Source organism: Penaeus vannamei, chromosome 11, assembly GCF_042767895.1.
Source record: "Penaeus vannamei isolate JL-2024 chromosome 11, ASM4276789v1, whole genome shotgun sequence".
Lineage (NCBI taxonomy): Eukaryota > Metazoa > Arthropoda > Malacostraca > Decapoda > Penaeidae > Penaeus > Penaeus vannamei.
In genome coordinates this window covers 9,865,594-9,873,739 of record NC_091559.1, presented here as the reverse complement: position 1 = coordinate 9,873,739, position 8,146 = coordinate 9,865,594, and the positions used below count along the sequence as shown (strand labels likewise).

At 33.4% G+C, this 8,146-nt stretch overlaps 1 non-coding gene across 1 annotated transcript; it reads left to right on the top strand.

Annotated features, from left to right (window-relative positions):
- The first annotated feature begins 5,512 nt into the window (after positions 1-5,512).
- TRNAK-CUU (transfer RNA lysine (anticodon CUU)) lies at positions 5,513-5,584 on the top strand. The gene has a single exon. It is a non-coding gene; the product is annotated as a tRNA-Lys (tRNA).
- Positions 5,585-8,146: the final 2,562 nt, after the last annotated feature.

Sequence of the window (8,146 nt, the reverse complement as noted above, 5' to 3'; positions counted from 1 at the left end):
ACTCTCACCTTTACATAGTGACCTCAACCTTCCTAGTGCCCGACTTAACGAGTGGAAGGCTTGTTCCGATTGAAGTGGACGTTATTCATTATTCCGAATTGCATCCGTTATCCCCAGGAAAAAATTGTCTTGATTGCAATTGCCCGGGTATTATTATGATGATTAAATCGGGACTTAATTATATTAAAATATATCGTTCATATTCAGTTTTATTATTAATTTCTTTGATTTGAAATTTATCAGACATGTAACATCAATACACATCATCATGGAATATGTATGGTATACACGCTCTTATCTAGAGTTTATGTGTTCAGAAAGATTTTTTTTTATTTTTTTTTCTGGCATGCGAGGCAGTTACATTATTACTACTGTTATTAATTTTACTACTGTTAATGTTAACGTTATTATCCTTTTTGTAGTCTGATCATACTTTTTGTTGCTGTCTTTGTTGCATCTATCATCATCTATTACATCCAATCTGTACTGACTAGCCATGGCATAGGTAGGCGGCATATGAGGGGGGGAGAGAAAAATGCATTGAATCTAACATAAAATACAAACTCTTATCATTTTATTTGTAGATTTCTTTTGTACATTGTATTTTACATGTAACATACACATACATTGCGTAATTTTATGGTACCAGAAAAGTTATTTCAGAAGGTTATCGAATGTTATTTGTATCTTCTAGACTGACATATTTTTTTTCTCTTTATTTTGCTAATATGTATTATTATGCTATCATTATTATCATCATATATATCATCTTTATCATTTTACAGTCATTCATTTCATTGCCATCCATCATATTTCATTTTATTAATTTTTTGTTATCATTATGAATTATCAAACTTAATGTAATATCATTATCATTATCTTATATATTATTTTTCGTAATTGTTATTGTTATTATCATTATCATCATCGTTATCATTGTCATCATTACTATGATTGCTGTCATCATTATTATCTTTTTCTTTTATCATTATCAATAATAGTATTATTATCGTCATTTTATTATTATCTTTATCATTGTTATCATCATTATCACTCTTTTCATTATCATCACAGTCATCATTATCATCTTTATTATTATTATTGTTATCATTAACATTATCAATACTGTTATCATCGTTATCATTTCTATTTTATTATTATCATTATTATTTTTTCTCTTATGAAAACTATGATTATCTTTATTATCATTATTGCTATTATTATTATTGTCCTTACTGTTATTTTCACTACGACTAATCATTATTTTCATTATCGTTGCGTTTGTTACTTATCACGTGACAATAATGCGATGACATTGACCTTGGTTGCAGGGATGATAAAAGCTGCATTTTGGCGAACCTTTCCAGAATAATCCGTTTTGAGCTCTGAGCATTTTTCTCAAATTTTGGATGATTCGAAAATCTACGATGAAGATCAGATTTTTTATTGTTTTAATTTAAATATCTCTGTTTCCTGGCTGGCTTTGTTTTCGATATGATTGTTGCGATTTTTGTCCTATATTCTATCCCATTTAATCTCCAGAAGTTGCCTGAATAAATGAGGCACTGACAAGCCTTTCGTCCAGAGCGGTTGAAGTGCCATCGTCTCGGCACCATCGCCTTTGCCTTCGTGTCATCTCGAGCGAAAGCTTTTCTGGAAAATGACACGATTTTCCCGCTCATAGATTGAGACGATTCAGAGTTTGGCAATTCGTTGTATTGGTAATTACGCATTTGCTGTTCATTAAAAAGGATTTTAAAATATCACAAAAATACCCTGTTCTGAATTACTGATTAATAAGAGAGAGACAGAAGGAGAGGGAGAATAACAAGGAAATAAAAACAGGAGAGGATACGGGGAGACAGAGAGCGAGAGTGAAAGATGGAGAGAAAGAGAGCGGGGGAGGCTACCGAGAGAAAACAAAAAGCAAGAGAGAGAATGGCGTTTGCGTTGTAATGAAAGGGAATATAAAATTGTGAAATGTTTCCTCTCGAGGTCGAACCGAGAATCTTGCGTGTGTGAACCGAACATGACAAGTGTGTGCGTGTGTGTGTATGGACATATACGTATATATATGTGTGTGTGTGGGTGGGGGGGTATATGCATGTATGTAGAGTATAAGTATGTATTTATATATATATATATATATATATATATATATATATATATATATATATATATATATATATATATACACACACACACACACACATGAATATATATTTAACCTATGTATATATATATATATATATATATATATATATATATATATATATATATATATATATATATATATATATATATATATATATATATATATATATATATATATATATATATATATATATACATATGCGAACACACACATACAAACACACACATACATACACACACAACATTGTTGATATATATTTGCATATACATGTTTATGTTTACACGCATAAATCTTTAAAACTGTGGATACACTATTTCGTTCTTTATCCTCTTTTTCTCACGTTCTCTTTTTTTGTTTTCATTATTGTTATTATTCTGTTTCAATTTTTCTCTCAACCAATATTTACATCGGAATATTAAACAATGAACCATCCAATAATTCTATCGTTCCCGCGGTATAGTGGTTATCACGTGCGCTATACATGCGCAAGGTCCTCGGTTCGATCCCGAGCAAAAGCAACGAACACTGGTTTTTGAAGAATTTTTGTCTACATGTCTTCCTGAAACAGCTGGTGATGCTGCAGTGACCTGGATTGCAGCCTCCACGTCAGAGGATGACCCTCCGAGCGGCATCCGAACGTCTGGCGCCACCGAGATGTTAGAGGATGCCTGTTGCTTCTTAATGAACAGAAGATTGGTCGGATGCCCTATTCTGTGATGGATATTACCTATTTGCAGTGTCTGCGATTTAGTCTAATTAACGTCAATCACATTTAAAATGCCCAGTGTGCATTCCCATATTCGCATTTCAAGTGCTAAAGGTAAGTAGGCCTACATATGGTTATTTTAAGATTTAGGAAACCAAAAGTCTAGGCTGGATACTCTGCTTTTATTTTTATTTAGTTATCTATTTTTTTTAGTTATCATTATTACTATTATTTTTTATCTATTTATTTATAATTTTATATTTTTTATTATTTTTTTTCTATAAAGCATATGTTTTAAATGTCTGGTTTCTTTTATCCCTTAGGAATTTCTATTCTGTCCACAATAGTGCATCGAAAGAAATAAAAATATAATCTATAATGGTTTGAATTACGTAGTTTGCATATCTGCTTCGCTGTAGTTAATACATGATCCTCCTAAGATGCTAACCTTGTTCGTTTTAACCAGTATAAGGTGGGCGCCCTTGTTAGCGACACGCTACAGTGCTTTTGTCTTGCTGTCTGTGTAGCATCGTTTCTCTGTCTCTATTTATGTGTAAATACACCGAAACGAGGTATGCAAATATGATTTTTTAAAAGTGATTTATCTTATCCATATACTCTCATGCTTGCGGTATGAAAATGTCTCCCACTCGCGCAGTTAACCAAACATCTCTTCCCATATTATTAATACTATGACACAAAGGCAGCACTCAAGGCCACATCCGTCTCATAATCCACCATTGGAATCAGTTTCCCAACTTACTGAATCAGAAAGTTAACGCACGTTGAACCAGAGGGAACACCGCTCGCAATTAGTGGCAGGTGTGTACAGGTGTTGAACAGCTTCTCGTGGATGGAGTGGATAGCAGTGGATCGTTAGGATCAACAAGAACAGCAAGAACGCGAAGGGAGAGAGGGAGAGGAAGAGGGAGTGAGAGAATAAAGAGAGAGGGGGGGAGAGGAGCAGTGAAAAAGAGAGAAAGGGAAGGAGAGAAAAAAAGAGAGGAGAGTGAGTACGTAGACAGAGAGAGAAAATTGTGGGGGGAGGGAGAGATAGACAGCGTCTGAGAGAGAAAAAAAGAAAGAGAGAGAGAGAGGGGGGGAAGTAATAAGCAGTAGAGGGAGGGAAAGATAGAAATATATAAATAAATAAATAAATAAATCACAGAGAAAGAGAAGGGAGAGAGTTCGTGTGGAAGAGTAAGGGGGTGAAGGGGGAGTTTGGGAGGAAGGAAGAGGGAGAGAGAGAGGGGGAGGGTGAAATAAAGAACGAGTGATGGAGAAAGAGAGAAAGATAGGGGTGAGGGTGAAGAGAGATGTAAAGAGAGAGGTATAAAGACAAGAGTCGCGAGAGTGAGAAAGAGCAGGAGTGAGAGAGAGAGATAAAGAAGGATGGAAAGATATATAGACAGTCATAGAGTGTGCTTGAGAGAGTGAGACAGATATAGAGAAAGCAAAGGTGATGGAGAGACAAAAATAAAGATAGAAAAGGAGAGAGAAGGGGTGAGTGTGAGTAACAGAGAGAGGAGGGAAGGAAGAAAGGAGGGTTGGGAAGGAGAGAAAGAGAGATTTAGAGAGAATGTGGGTTACAGAACAAGGGGGTGAGATAGAAATAGATAGAGAGAGGATGTGTGTGAGTAAGAGAGAGAGAAAGAGGGAGAGGGAGGGAGGAAGTAAAAATGAGAGAATGAGTTCAAGAGAAAGAGAAAAGGATTTCGACCGATAATACAGCGAAGAAATAAATATACCTATATAAGGCATTCCTCCCCTGTCCACAGAAAGGATAGTACGTCTCCCGTGATAAGACTGCTCTCTCGCCTTCTCGTGTCTTCAGTATCAACGGAAAAGGTCCACGCCGAGGCTGATCTCTGGCGTGCATCCCTCGTGTGGGAAACTAGTGCTGGCTGTCTACGTGGGTGTGGGGATTGTGGGTACTTGAAATGCGGATGTGGGAATGCGCACTGGGCATTTTGAATGTGATCTGACGTTAATTAGACTAAATTGAGGACACGGCCATAGAAATAGGTAATATGCCTAACAAAAGAGGGCATCCGACCAATCTTCTGTTCATTCAGTAGCAACAGGCTTCCTCTAGCACCTCGATGGCCTTGCGCGTGTGAAGCGCACGTGATGACCGCTACACCACGGGAACGATAGAAATGTGGGATGTTTCATTGTCTAATTTTGATATAATAGTGATTGAAAGAGAGAGAGAGAGAGGGAGAGAAAGACTGGTAGAGAATAATAACGATTATAAAAAGGAAAAAAAGTCAGTAAAAAAAAAAAATAATAATAATTGCAGCTAAACATTAAACAAATAAACATTTATAGAGAACATCGTTTCCGTGTTATAGTGGTTATCACGAACGGAAAACTACATTTTAAGGGTTTTTCACTTATATTACTTAATGTTTATATTTTTATTCAAAGTGTTATCATTACTGTCATTATCACTAGCATTATTTATATCTTATAAGTATCTTTATTGCTGTTTTATTGTTATTGTCATTATCATTACTTTTATCAATAGTATCATCTTAATCATAATACATAAATTTTTTTGTTTTTTGTTTTTTAGAAACCATTACTAAACATGTACATAATTAGACCACTTGATATCAAATCCTCTTAAAGTTCCTTTATATACTATAGTCTCCGTGGTGCAGTGGATAGCACATTCGCTTCTTACGCGAAAGACTTGGGTTCAAATCCCAACTGAGACGAATGTGTATGTGTTAACACATACACATAGTTTTATATGATAAATGGACACACACACACACACACACACACACACACACACACACACACACACACACACACACACACACACACACACACACACACACACACACACACCTATATATGCATATACATATGGATAAATGCATACATACATATATACATATACATATATGTACATATATGTATATATTTATACATATACATATATAAATATAAATATGTACATGTATGTTTATATATGATAATAACAGTGATAATAATGATAATAACAATGAAAATAACAATGATACTAACAATGATGATGATAATGATGACGGTAATAATAAAAACAGCAACGGTAATGATTATAACAATAATAACAAGAAAAACAAAGATAATTATAGAAATAGTAATAGTGATTTATGATGATGATAATGGTAATAATCCAAATAAAAACAAGAAAGGAAAGATAATTCATATTGCTCTAATCCATCAAACAAAAAAAGAATGCAACAGCCCCTGAAATCCTGATATGCATCTCTAAAATGTCTGTACATCAATGTTTGTGAATATTTAAATTTGTTAATAAATCATAAAAATAATAATAACAATAATAATGATCATAATACTAATGATGATACGAATACTAATGATGATGATACGAATACTAATGATGATGATAATGATAATAATGAAAATAGCAATGATACTAATTATCAAAATGATAATAACAATAGTGATAATGATGATGATAATGAAAGTAATGAGTAACAATAAGAAGAAGAACAGTTCTAATGATAATGAAAATAGTACTAAAATGATTATGATAACATTTATAAGAAATAATAATGAAAAGGAAAAACATTAATAATTACAATGATGATGGTGATGATGAGCATAACAGAACAATAACAACAACAGTAATAATGATGATGATAATGGCAACAATAGTAATAATATTAATTGAAATAGCAATAATAATGATAATGATAACAATGATTATGCAAAAAAATGTTGTTGTTTGATCATTATTATTATCATTATTGATAATGGGAATAACAATTATCATTATCAACATTACTGTTATGTAGTCATCTTTTGAATAAACTAATGGGTTATGAATGTGAGATGTAGGCTTACAAATAACAGCCTTTTTTCTACAAGATTGCAATTCTCAATGACGCTGTTTAAAGCAACTGCAAATTTTAAAGTGTACAAGTATGTATGTTTCTTTCGTAAATGTTTTTACTCTTGTTCATGATGAACATAATTCTTTATATAAATGGAGTTTATGAATATATAGGTTTAATGTATTTTATCATCAATAAGAACATTAAAAATGATAGGCCTACTTAGCGCTAAAGATCCCCGTGTAGTTGATTGACAAGTGACAATCGTTCGTTTCCTTTCATTCGCGTCTAATTCCCTCGGAGTGAAATTCATTGCAGTTACTGTAATGTACGTAGGTTAGACGATAGCATTTTCAGTGATGAGAAACATTTTGTTCATTAATATCATTGTTTTTTTCAGAAGAAAATGGTCCTTATGTGTCTGCCTTTCTAAAAACTCTCCCCCTTTCTCCCTCTCTATATAATTATATGCATATCTCATCTTTTCGTTTTCTTTATATTTCTATATTTCTCTTTCTCTGCCTGACGCCTCTCGCTCTCCGCCCTTCTTTCTCTTTTTCTCCAGCTATAACCTACCTGTGTGTATGTGCCTCTCCCTCTTCGCTTACGATAAATATTATATATTGTTGAAGAAGAAACCTATATGGACTAGATTTTATTGTTTCCTTTGGGAATAGATGCTGTGTTCTCTTATATTTCCAGTATCATTGTGTCCTCTCCAGCAAAATCTGTTTTTGGGAGTGTTTCTCTTTTCATTTCCTCTCTTTCTCTGCATCTCTTTTTCTTTCCACTCCCCCCCTCTCTCTCTGTCTCCCTCTCTCAATCTTTTGCTGATGTTATAACCATATTTACGATCTATTTTTGTGGGCTTTAATTCTTACTGTGTTACACTTGTAGGGAGTCAACCTTCATTTGCTATGTTTATTATTTATTTAATTATATCTTCACGACGTTTATCTGCCATTGCCTTATTTTACCATGCAAGTATTGAAATCATTTTAAAGTCAAGGTCAAAAATAGCCAACGTCAATGGATAAGAGCATGAGAGAGAGAGTGAGTGAGTGAGTGAGTGAGAGAATTATTGTTATCAATGATGTATGTATATTCTAATCATTGTTGATTTGATTACTTTTATTGCTAAATTAACAACAGATATATAATCTAAAACCATTACAAAATCACTTATCTTTATATTATCATCGCTGTTACTTTTGTCTTATTATCAGAATCATTATCATTTTCAACTTCGAGATTTCCTTGTCAGTATCAATCTCTTAACCTTCGCTATATTTTTTATATCATTAGTTGTAGTAATAGTGGTTAATAGTGAGGGGAAAATAACTTAATCCGAGAAAGCCTGCTTCCAGTATCATCCTTATACAAACTTACGGGAAGGAATAGCAGTGGAAAATAGATGAATAAACAAAGAAA